This window comes from Gossypium arboreum, chromosome 10 (assembly GCF_025698485.1).
Source record: "Gossypium arboreum isolate Shixiya-1 chromosome 10, ASM2569848v2, whole genome shotgun sequence".
Taxonomy (NCBI): domain Eukaryota; kingdom Viridiplantae; phylum Streptophyta; class Magnoliopsida; order Malvales; family Malvaceae; genus Gossypium; species Gossypium arboreum.
Genome location: NC_069079.1, coordinates 50,611,058 through 50,625,473, shown reverse-complemented (window position 1 = coordinate 50,625,473; position 14,416 = coordinate 50,611,058).

The following is a 14,416-nucleotide window of genomic DNA, read 5'->3' as shown; positions in this document are numbered from 1 at the left end:
TATAGTTACCCTATTAAGCTGACAATAATCAATGCACATTCTCATGGTTCCGTCTTTATTTTTCACAAATAGCACTGGTGCACCCTAGGGAGAAAAACTCGGTCGAGCAAAACCTCTATTTGTCAACTCTTGCAACTGAGATTTCAATTCTTTTAATTTTGTTGGTGCCATACGATACGGAGCTATCGAAATAGGTGTAGTCCCTGGTACTAGTTCAATACCAAACTCTACCTCCCTAACAGGTGGTAATCTAGGTAATTCCTCGGGGAACACATCCGGATATTCACAAACCACGGGCACAGTCTCGAGTTTCTTTTCTGATTCTTTACTATCCAGTACGTTGGTATGCTTCACACCCCTTTTACACATATTTCTGAGACAACATCGAGGATATCACTGCCGGTGATTCATTCAAATCGGTAGACTCAACTCAAATTATTTCATTATTTGAACACCTTAAATCAATTGTCTTTCGCTTGCAATTCACTACTGCATCATGCACAGTTAACCAATCCATATTGAGAATGACATCAAACTCGTCAAACGGTAATAACATTAAATCAGCTGGAAAGCAAGAATCTCGGATCATTAGGGGACATTTCTTACATACTTTGTCAACTAGTACGTAACGGCCCAAAGGATTTGACACCTGAATCACAAACTCAGTAGACTCAACAGGTAGAGTCTTACTGGATGCCAAAGTTTCACACACATGCGAATGAGTAGAACCGGGATCAATCAAAGTAATAACATCAGTATCAAAAAGAGTGAAAGTACCGGTAATAACATCTGGCGAGGAAGCATCCTCGTGTGCGCGTATAGCATAGGCTCTAGAAGGTGCACGAGCCTCAAAACGTATAGCAGTATCTTTGGTCCCTCTCTGATTTCCACTAGCATTTCCCGTATGTCTAGGTGGTCTACCTCGTGTTGCAGTATTACTAGGTCTCCCACTCAGATAAGTATTCTGTTCAGCTAATTTCGGACAGTCTCTGGTAAAATGATCAGCTGATCCACACTTGAAACAAGAGCAATCATGAAATATAAAGCTTCCTAAATGCCATTTACCACAATGCTTACACTCAGATCTGTCCTGACGATCATTGCCAACACTGGCAACAGAGGTGGCCCGCGTACTCACTAGGGGTCGATCACGATCTCGTCTGGAAAAACCCGAAGTATTCTTATATCGGCCTGACTCATCTCTAAATTTCTTCAATGACTGATGAAAGAATTTTCCCGAAGATCTTTTACGGAACTCTCTAGTTCCATCATCAGTTTTTCTTTTCTCTTTACTAAGCTCTTCGGCTTAACAAGCTCGCTCGACAAGTACTACAAACTCTTTGATTTCCAGAATACCCACCAACAGTTTGATGTCTTCATTCAACCCGTCCTCGAAGTATTTACACATGATAGCCTCAGACGAAACACATTCCCGAGTATATCTACTAAGTCTGACAAACTTTTGCTCGTAATCGGTAACTAACATAGAACCTTGTTTGAGCTCGAGAAATTCCTTCCGTTTCTGATCGATGAATCTTTGACTAATATATTTCTTGCGAAACTCGATTTGAAAGAATTCCCAAGTAATCCGTTCTCTCGGCACAACTGAAACCAAGGTATTCCACCAATAGTAAGCAGAATCACGTAACAGAGATATAGCACATTTTAAGCATTCATCGGGTGTGCACGATAATTCATCAAACACAATTATGGTATTATTGAGCCAAAGCTCAGCCTGCTCGATATCATCACTGTCAGTAGCCTTGAACTCAGTAGCCCCGTGCTTTCGAATTCTATCAATCGGGAGCTTGCTCAACCTCAATGGGTCAACTACTAGAGGTACCACAGGTGCAGGGGCTGTATTAGTCGGGGGTGGAGGATGTGAAACAGCCGAATTAGTCCGAATATACTGAGTAAACCAATCGTTCATCATAGCATAAAAGGCTTGTTTAGCCTCATCATTTGATTACTAGTATTCGGTTGAGAGTCCAACGACGCTGTCCCTAGCGCGGGAGCAGGCGCTACGCTCTTTACATCATCAGCTACTACTCGATCGGGATCGGAATTCATTACTACGTGAAAAACATGTTTCAATGGTCAGAAATCATCACACTATCATATTAACACTTTATGGCATGTATAGCTAGACTCACACACGCTACGTTAGTCCTAGAATCGACTAAACCGTAGCTCTGATACCAATAAAATATAACACCCTATAACCCGTATCCATTGCTGGAATGGGTTTTGAAGAATTACTAATACGAATTTCAACATTAGTACATACACATTTACATAATTTAATTAGTAGTTATACTTATAGCCAAACATCATCAAAGATAGAAATTCAACTTATATCGACATTCAAAAGTTGCCATATTCACATGGCATATATACAAAAACATCTCAAAATAACATTCACTGAAGTCTATTCTATACATGCCATACTAGTTCCAAAATATAGCAGTACCAAAAAGAAAGATAGTGTGACAAGTTGTTCGACAATCCCTCCCGAAAGTGTAGCTGGAATCAACAATCTATAAAAAGAGAAATATAACAAAAGGAGTAAGCTTTCATAAGCTTAGTAAGTTTTAAGCAATACAACAGGCAAACTCAATTATATATCAATTATCCAATTTCTCAAAAGGTCATTTCCTATATATTTATTACCATTGGCCGAATATACACAAGCATATAATGCACACTTAGGATTCTAATTACACTTAATCTGAATTCATATGGCATAAATAAATCGAACATTTTCACATACATTCACACCTTGACCGAATATATCATAATCATAGATATAAATATATCATGTATTCACATATGTATCAAATTATACTCTTATGATTCAATTTAAATCATACTCACATATAAATACATAATACGTACCTGGCCAACTTAACGTATTGAATGTATTCATTCGTCGTTCTAACACGAGGTATCTTAGTTTTAGACTATTATCAAATCACCGGCATTCAGCTTGCTAGGTTTAAAAACCCGAATTCATTCACCGGCATTTCGCCTGCTAGGCTCGAGGCCTGAATAATATCTCACCGGTATTATAGCCTGCTAGGCTCAAAGGCCCGAATAATAACTCACCGGCATTATAGCTTGCTAGGCTCAAAGGCCCGAATAGTACTATACAATATTCAAATCAACAAGTTTTATACAACACAATCACACCAATTTAGGTACAATCATCATTCGAATATATCATCCTATACTTCATTCACTTTTATCTCATTTCATCACTCACATTTAAATACATAATAGTTTACACGTAAAATCTTACTCATTCTCATTTAACACTATCATTTAATCATGAAAACATATCACTTTTTACTTCCAATACAAATTGCCATTCGGCCATGTACATATATGACAAGTAACACTTAATTCTCATAATTTGTCATATCATTTTCGAATAATATTATATATAACTACTTAAAACTTACCTCGAATATTTTCGAATAGTCTCAGATCGGCTATTCAACTACTTTCTCTTTTCCCTTATCCGAATTTGCCCCTCTATGCTCTTGAGCTTAAATTCAACAATTTTAAACTAGTCATTATTCGACTATTCAAGCATTACTTCAAAAATATAATATATATATATATATATATATATATATATTTGACTTTCACACATATAGATTATAGTAAGTTTATAAGAAAACAATAAACAACTCATTAACAAATTTTTATCAGTGTTTACCACATAATCACAAATTCACTATAAGTTGTCTTCCTGAGCAATAATCACTAAATTATTTATAACTGGAGCTACGAAACTCCAATTCAATTGCCGTAAATTTTCCCTGAAAATAGACTCATATATCTTTTATCCATAAAATTTTCAGAATTTTTGGTTTGGCCAATCAATACCAGATTTTTCTTAAAGTTTCCCCTATTTCACTATTTGACTAATCTAACCACCCTTTACTACGAATCAAATTTCTAATTGTAAAGAAGTCAAAATATGTTCTCGTTGATTTCATTTGAAACTAGACTCATTAAGCTTTAATTACATAATTTATTCAGCTTCTAAATCCACTCTCACAATTTATGGTGATTTTCCAAAATCACGTTACAGCTGCTGTCCCAAGCAGATTTACTACAATTTACTCTTTCACAACTCTTTGCATTCATATTATTTAAACATGTATATCATCAATCAATTTCATCACATATCTATAATTTCACTTAAACATAATCTCAATACACTACATCGTTCTCAAGTCATTATTCAAGTTCAAATTCGGCTAACACACATATAAACACTAGCAACTAAATATTAACATTGCACTTATTCCTATTAATAAACTTAAGCTATCATGGAACATTTTCCTAACTTATTACCTTGCATTTTCAAATTTTTATAAATTAATATACATACACATCCAATTATCAAATCATGGACAAGTGCCGAATTACAAATTGAAATAAAATCAAAGCATAAACCTTGCTATGATATAATCATATTAAAACATTTTATTTATTTATTGATCAAATTCGGGTATAACAAAATAACCCTAATTATCAATTCTCTCTTACAACACATTGATTAAATACCACCACCTAATACACCTATACTATTATCCATGCATATCATAACCGAACTAGCCACAAATTCAACCCAAACATATTAACCTTTCTCAAAAACATAATACTTATCTCAAACTTACTTTATAACTATCTAAATCATTTAAAACATCCAACAACAAATTCTTCTTTAATTAAACACATATTCGGCAATGACAATGGTAATTTAGCAAACCTTAATTTAACTTATAATTGTTCATAACACATTTAAAGCATCCACTCCATTCCATCATTTTAAACACAAGCATTACTCAACGATTATCTATGTTCACATTCGGCATTTTCACAATTACACAAGCCGATTTTTTTCTATCATTCAAACTATCTATAAGAACATTAAACTAGTTCAAACATCACCCATTCCTAATTATACCTTAAATCATAAAGGCAACAACCATTCCCTTAAACATCTTCCATAGCCGAATACTCATATTACTACCAAATTCAGAATTTTGACATGGGCAAGTAAGGGACTTAGTAACTAGCTTAATATATGCAAAAATTTCAAAAACTAACATGGATTTCATACCTTAATTCAAGCTCAAAGTGACCGAATGCTATATCCCCTTTTCTTCTTTAAGGTTCGGCTACTGAGGAAGAAGATGAAACAAACATTTTGTTTTTCTTTTGTTTTTCTAATATCTATTCTTATTTTACTTCATTTTTATTTCATAAATTAAACCATTACCATTATTATTATTATATAATACATATTTTACTTATCATCATTATCATGGCCGGCCACTACAACTAAAGTGGGAAATTTGACATGCAAATCCACTTATTTTACACTACAATTTATTTGGTCACTACAAATTAACCTATAGCATTTTCAAAAATTTTCACATAAGTCCTATTTAATAAATTTCACATACAAATGACAAAATCAAAGCATGAAATTTTCACACATGCACTTTCACATATATTAAGCACAAAATATAACATCTAATTATTTTTGTGACTCGATTTTATGGTCCCGAAACCACTTTCCGACTGGGGTCAAACTAGGTCTGTCACAAGGAATATAAGTTTATGTTTTCTAAAATAACGTGTTTTACTATTTTTAAGCTATCTGATAGTAGGTATTTGCAAACTAGACTTTGCGTAAGTATGACGAACTATGTTTGCAAGTTCTATAACTATGCCAAAGCTTTTGTTTAACTTATGCTTTTGCTATATGGTTATTCTTTCTTATATATTCAATGAGTTCGCATAAACTCACCCACTCCTTTCCATTCACTGCAGATAGCTAGATTAAAATGTGCGCAGTGGCAAAGTGAGTGATCCAGATGATGTAACACCCCTTACCTGAGACCATCGTCGGAGTCGAGCACAAGGTGTTACCTGACTTAACTTACTAATTCGGGGCATAAAATTTGCTTTTAAAATTAATTTATTTACATTCACTCAATATGTACCTAAAAAGGGCCCTCGAGACCCTAAAACATGCAATTGAAACAGTTCGGGACCAAATCGGGAACATTAAAAATTTTCTGAATACTTAGACAAATCAAAATAATTTATTTCATTATTCCTTATAAAACTGCCCACCTGCATCATAGTCACTAAATAAATCATAACTTGAGTCACAAAACTCAAATTTTAAATTCATGAATTTTTCCTGAAACTAGACTCGTATATCTTCTTACTAATTTTTTTTTCTCAGAATTTTTGGTCTAGCCAATTAGTACAGTTTATTAGTTAAAGTTTCCCCTGTTGCATTGTTTGACTACTCTGATCTCTCCTAACTACGAATCAATTTTCTCCCTGTACAGAATTCAAATAACTATGCTGTTTGTTTCTCTTGAAAGTAGATTCAATAAGGAATCTGGAAATATAAAATATAACTCCAATTCGTTTTGTAAACTTTTTAGTGAATTTATAAAATCAGAATAGGGGATTTAAAAATTGCTCTGACCCTATCTCACTAAAATTCAAATATCTCTTAATACACACTTCTTTTGCTTACTCTGTTTCTTTCATATGAAAATAGACTCAATAAGCTTTAATTCTATATCTCATTAATCATGTAATTCCATTTATACTATTCTTGGTGATTTTTCAAGATCACGTCACTGCTGTTGTTCAATACTATTTTAATGCTAATTTCACTTTTTCATGATTTCTTTGTATTAACTATCATTTAGGCATACATAACACCGAAACATGTTCTTCATTAGCCATTTCAATAGCTAATCATTATCAAATATTTACATACCATTCTTTAGCCATATCATAAGGACATACACACAAAATGGCTAAGTCCCTATACATGCCATAAACTAGAACGTTTGTAAACGAAGATACCCATTTGGTAACTTGATAGTCGATAGTGTGAAGTGATCTCCGACGACCTCCAACCCGAGCTTGCTTTTAAGTACTCTAAAACATGGGAAAGTGAAAGAAGTAAGCTTATAAAGCTTAGTAAGTTCACATGTAAAATAATAAGCATTGGCAATCAATTTAGCTTACTACTATGCTGTCATAATTTGCTTAAATAATGTTTAGTTCTTGCTTTCCCATCTTACTCATCAGTAACCTTACCAAAGGCTCAGAATACAAAAGGCACCTTATTTAATAGCTTGCTTACATACCTGCAACATCTCACTTAATATAGGCATATTGCCAATCACGTCATAAAGTGTCACAAGCATAACTGAAAACTGATCACTTACTTAATACTTGATAATCTCAACTACTTACAATCTCAATATTAAATAAGCCTTAAATGCATACCTGTACTCTTTCTTCATGTTCTCACCATGTCGTTTCTTTGACTTACTCTTTGGATTACTCAGGAACCTTTTTCCTTTTTGAACTTACCATTGTCATGTCTTGACATGGTTTTACATGGTATCCTTGCCTTATGAACTTACCAACGCCATGCCTTGGCATGGTCTTACATGGGACCTTTTCCTTATAGTAACTCATCAATGCCATGTCTTGACATGGTCTTACATGGTATCCTTGCCTTATGAACTCACCAATGCCATGCCTTGGCATGGTCTTACATGGGACCTTTGCCTTATAGTAACTCATTAATGCCATGTCTTGACATGGTCTTACATGATTTCCTTGCCTTATAGAACTTATCAATGCCATGCCTTGGCATGGTCTTACATGATATCCTTATCTTACCAAATGTCATGTTCCAAACATGGTCTTACATGGTATCCTTGTCTTATAGAACTTATCAATGCAATGTCTTGGCATGGTCTTACATGATATCCTTATCTTACCAAATGTCATGTTCCAAACATGGTCTTACATGGTATCCTTAACCGTCAATTCCTCCTTAAATGCCATGTTATAAACATGGACTTTTCCATAAATTCTTCCTTAATTGCCATAGTACAACCATAGACTTTGAGATATCAATGCCTTGTCAAGTCATAGTTGAAACATACTTGCTCAAATTCTCAAGGTTAGTTGCATAACTCAATAATAACAATACTAATAACAATAATTGCATAATAATAAAATGCTACTCAACTTACATACTTACATTCTCAATCTCATCATATCATCAACTTAACTTATTCTCATCAAACTATGCTAGTCAATACTTTTTTGTTATCATACAAAGCCATAATACAAAATATGGTCTTACATATAAATTATACAAGTTCTCTTTCCAATATCGAATTATTATCGAACATTAATCATTATATCAGAGACTCAATACTAAAGTATTTATGGCCAAAATATCAATTTATCATTCAAATATGCATAATTAAATGCTTATTAAACATATGAACTTACCTCGATACCAAAACGACCATTTTACCAACTTTCCTAATATTCGATTGTTCTCCCGTTCTAGGTCCAAATCTCACTTTTTGAGATCTAAGACATCATATTTCACTTATTTAATTAATTTAATATTCAAAACATTCCCTAACTCAAACTTTAGTAAAATTACAATTTTGCCCCTAAACCTTTGCAGAATTATGATTTTGCCCCTAGGCTCGGAAATTAAAATCTATCCATTTTTCTTATGTTTTATGACACGCTGAACATTTTTCCCTTCTATAGAAACATCAAATTCCCACTCTATCATGTACTTATGAACATTAGGTATTTTCATCGACTATGTCGTTTTACTCGTTTTCACTTAAAATCGCTTAGCAAAAGTTGTTTAACATAATTTCAAGCTTCATATTCTACCATAAAACATAAAAATAAACACATTTAACCTATGGGTATTTTTCCAAATATGAACCCTAGCATGAATTATTGCTAGAATAAGCTAAATCAAGTTATCGGGACTCCAAAAACGTAAAGAATATTAAAAACGAGGCTAGAACGGACTTACTGTTGAGCTTGGAAAGCTTGAAAACCCTAACCATGGCTTCCCCCATGCTATACTTTGCCTCCATGAAGAAGATGGACCAATTTTGGCTTTATTTTCCCTTTTTAATTCTTTTAATTACTAAATGACCAAAATGCCCTTAAAGGCTTTTCTTTCAAATTTGTCCTATTCTTGCCCATTTTTGTCCAACCTTAAATATAATGGTCTAATTAATAAATAATAACCTCCACTTTAAGAACCCATTTCAATTAAATCCCCTTTATTATCTAGAACACACATTTTGCTAATTTTACAATTCAGTCCTAATTATCAAATTAGGCACTTATACATAAAATTTCTTCACGAAATTTTCACACAATTATTCAATCAATGAATAAACCTTAAAACTTAATCAAAATAATATTTTTAACCTCAGATTCTTGGTTCGCAACCAGTATTCCGTTTAGGACCTATTTCGGGATGTTACAGATGAAGTATACATGTTGTAAAAATAGAACAAGTGAACTCTGGATTAAAGAAAATGTAGGAATTCTACTTGGGCTAAGTGATATAATTCTATTGACTTCGTCGAATATTTAGGACTTAGTTATTTCTATGCTTTATTATGTTTTTCTTTATGTTTATAATTGCGAACCGATAATGTTTTATAATCACATCTGAATTTTAAATATAGTCCAAAGTTTGTTTGATGTTCTCTTACACATAAAAGTACACTCTTATGTATTAATTTATAACATAGTGTTTGCCACAAGCAATAACATAAAGTATTCAAACTTATAAACTATGCAGAGTGTGCCAAAATTGCTACAAAGTAATAGGGTTGCGAACTGTATTAAGTGCAAACCTTGCATTTGGTGAATTGGTATTTGCGAACCTCTAATAACTTTTAAAACACGAGAAACTCTACTAACTGTGGGCAGTTCGCGAGACCTACTCTGTCATAAAAACTTACTCCATGAAGGTCTTTAATTATGCGAGCTATTAAGGGTGCGAATCCCTATGTCAAAACTATTGGGCTCCACGAGGTACTTTGATTTGTAAAATTTAGGGTTCACATGTACTTAATTTCTTTCTTAAAATATTTATTACTTTAGGTAAAGAGAAATCTTAGTATTTTCAAGCGAAATAGGTTAGCAAAATATTTCCGCTGCATATCATGAATCATGCAATGCGAGTTCGCAAACTTGTGCTTCCTTATATTGCATATGCTTTATGTTTTGACTTGTAGTGTGTTGGATGTTAGATTGGGTGTTAATGCAGAGTCACTTAGTGGTTAATGTGGCATTCCATAGCTCGGGTTCAGCAACGAACCGAGTATGGGGTGTTACAATAATTGCAATAAATATGGTTATTTTAGCTCTGAGTGTAGATCAACTCCCAAGGTTAGAGAAGAGAAATCATGTAGTAGTAGGTAAAGAAGAAGTATTCCTTTATTACAAAAAAAAGTGAAAAATCAAAAAAAATAAATTGATATCTTAATAATTATGCCAACCATCACTTGTGTGGCAAAAAAGACTTGTTTTCAGAGTTGGACGAGAACATTCATGGACAAGTAATGTTTGGAGATAAATTACATGCCACGATCAGAGGTAAAGAAAAGTTACAATTATATAAAAGAATGAAGAGAAGAAGTACATATCAGATGTTTATTATGTACCAGCTTTGAAAAGCAACATCATTAGCCTCAGATAGCTTCTAAAAAAAGGATATGAATTACATATGAAGGATCGCACGCTTACCCTAAAAAATAATAGAGGTGAATTAATTTCCCAAGTTGATATGACACGTAATCATCTATTCACTATTGACATTGAATATGAAGAAGTGAAGTGTATGAAGAATGTGATCAAAGATGATTCATGGTTGTGGAATTTAAGGTTCAGACATCTTGGATTTTCTAGCTTAAAGTTATTGTCAAAAGCAAAGATAGTGAATGGGTTGCCAGAAATTAACACTTCTAATCAACTGTGTGAAGCTTGCACTAAAGGAAAACAACACAAACAAAGTTTTAAAGTTGGAAAATCTCGACGAGCCAAGAGGCCATTAGAGATTGTGCACTCTGGAATGGTAGGTCTTTTTGATATACCATCACTTGGAAAAAATAGGTACTATCTTACTTTTATTGATGATTTTAGTAGAAAAAAGTTGGATATATCTTCTTAAAACAAAATCAAAAGCACTTGAAAAGTTTATCAAGTTCAAAGCTATAGTAGAAAAATAGAGTGGACATTATATTAAGACACTCAGATATGATAGAGGAGTGAGTATACCTCGAAGCTATTTGAAAGTTTCTACAAACAACACAAAATCATTCACTAGTTGACAGTTGCATACACGCCACAACAAAATGAAGTTGATAAAAGAAAGAATCGCATTATTCTTGATATAATAAGAAGTATGGTTAAAGTTAAGCATTTATCAAGAACTTTCTAGCCTGAAGTTGTTCAATGTGTTGTTTATTTGTTGAACCAGTGTCCAATAAAAAGTGTGAAGTACAAGACAAAGCTAGAAGATGGACACCTCAAGATTTTTGGATGCCTCGCATATGCTCATGTTCCTGAATAAACAAGAAAGAAGCTCGATAGCAATATAGTGAAATGCATTTTCATTAGTTATGATAAAATAAGCAAGGAATATAGACTATACAACCCTCTCACAAAAAAAGTTATTATTTCAAGAGAAGTTGAACTCAATAAAGTTGATTACTGGAGATGGGGTGTAGGTGAAAAGGAAATTGAAAAATTATTTTTCAGTGATGATAAAGATGATGGCTTCATTAATCAAGATGAACAAAATGATCATCAAAGCCCTCCACCAAGTCATGTTGCAAAAACTCCTACAACAACGTCATCACCAAACAACAGCATTAGTGGTTGCTCATAGGAAACACCTGTAAAAGTGTGTAGTTTACACAATATTTATGATATCAAAGAACCCATAGAAACAACACTTGGTTATTCCTTATTCTATTTAATGACAGAATGTGATCCAATAACATATGAAGAAGCAATTGAAGATGTCAAATGAAAAAAAACCAACAAATGAAGAAATTGTAGCAATAAGAAAAAATGAGTGGTGACTAGGGGATTTTAAAAAGAAAGAAAAAAAACAAAAGAGAAAGACGAGTGAGAAAAAAGGATGAATGATAGTATTGGATAGGGAATTAGGCTACAGAAATCTAGCAATAGCAACAATAAAAGGGGTAGCTACTAGGGTTTGTGGGAAGAGAAGAAGAAAGAAAAGAAAATGAGAAGAATAAATAATGACAATTTTAAAAAAAAAATCTAAAAAAATAAAAACTGAAGAAAATTGAAAAATAAAGAAGTGAAAATTCCATGTCATCATTTCTTTACCATTTAACAGTAGAGTGACTAGTTTGATCAATTTTTTAACGGTAGTGACAAAATTAACAAAAAAAAAATTAGGGTGACCAAAATTGGAATGACCCTATTTAGAGTGATTAAGGAAATAGTTTTACTTTTTAAAATATATCATATAAAATAACATCTCAAATAGATCATGTACATATTTTAAAAATCAACCCAAAATAAATATAAAACAATTTAAGAATACATCATTTAAAACTGAAAAAATGTTAAAATTAAATTTAAAATTTAAAAGAAAAATAATGAAAAATTAAAATAATAATAATAGGAAAAGACCTAAATGGAATTCTTATAGTGGTAGAGATAATAGATAGAGCAAAATATTTTTTAAGGTGTGATATTTTAAAAAAAACTCTCTTGATAATCGTGTAATAAAAATATCATTGTAATAAATTTAATTTTAATATAAAATTTTAACGGTATTAATAATTATTAAAAGTCATGTTAGTATTTTAATTAGAATAAAATATTTAAATTAACTAATTATATTATAAATATTAGGATAATAAATTATGTTAAAATTAAAATATAAAGATTAAAGGCTAATTTAACCGTACTCTTAAAAATCACTTTTGACTTTAAAAGCTATGCTAACTAAACACCTTTTGCTTGAAAATTTTTGCTTTTGAACGGAGAACTTAAAAATTTTAGCTTTTCTTGAGGCAAAGCACTTCTAGAAACTAATTTACATTTTCTATCTCTCCATTTTTTTCTTCCCAAACACACAACACTTCCATTTTCTTTTTCTTTCTCTTTCAAAGCTGAAGTTCTCTGGTTCTCCCTTCTTTTCTATGTTCTTTGCTTTTTCCATTTTCTTCAAGGTTTTTACTACTCTCTTTCTCCTTTCTACTCCCCTAATCTTATCTTCTCGTTTCAACTACCCATTTAATTTTTTCATTTTTTCCCCATTTCCGATTAAGCTCTTTTTGATTGCTGCTGAGTTTAGTTGCTTTCCATTTTCAAGTTAACTTTTTCATTTCACCTTTGATTTTCATAGGTTTTCTATTTGGTTGCTCATTTTGATTCTTCTGCTGTTTTTTTCATTTAACTTAGATGCTTTTGCTGATTTTTTCTCCTTTGTTTTACTCCATTTCGTTCAAACTTGTGTTGATTTTCCAAAGCTTTATAATTATTATTACATAATGGAAATTAGAATTGTTGTATTTATGGGGGGAATTTCAATATCGTTGAAAGGATTTGCTTTATTTTATTCAATTATGTTGGTTTAATATGAGAGGGAAATGATGTGGGTATCTGATGCCATTTCCCCTCATGATGTTATGGCTGATATGATTATTTTGATGTGAGATGAGAGGGTTACAGTAATGTTCTAGTTGTAAAGAAGATTCTTAAAGTCTAATTTGGATTCCATGAGCATCATTTAGCCTAAAGAACATTAATGGTTAGGGGTTGCAGTACCTTGAAGTTAGAATTATGAATTGAAGTATTTGCTTTATGCTCTGTTCGGTTGCTGAAACATGGGCTGCAAGATTAAAATTCAACATCTTGTTCTTTTGAACTTAGGAATTCCAAATTTTTTAGCTTAATTTGGAGATTTTTCAATAATAATGGGCACAAGTTGTGTATTATCTATGCTTAAATCATTAACATATTGTTTATGATTCATCAATCCTTGCATTTCTCATATTTTATGTTCTGGTTGCGGCATTTAGAAGTGAAGAGTCTCGAACTTTGCCCCTCTTTATTATATTTAAAATTTCTTTGTTTTTTTATCTTTATAATTTTTAAAATTTGTGTTTTTACATATTTATAATATTACAGTTCATTCATTTTGATCAAATTATGTAATATTTATAATATTATCGTTTGTATTTTTAAAGTGTGTAAAAATATGTTGATAAAAATGATGCGATTTTATGGAATCGAAAATATTAACAGGGCATATGAGAATATAATTGATTCATAAGATGTGCATGATGGTGAAAGTGATGATAATGATAATGATGGTAAATTAAACAATTCAAGTGGTTTTGAAATGAAATTAATAAGATATATTATAACTTCTAGTTTAAGGAATTTACTTTAAATTACAAATGTTAATGTAAGATTTTAATATTTATATTTGGTGTATAAATATTACCCCTTTTGA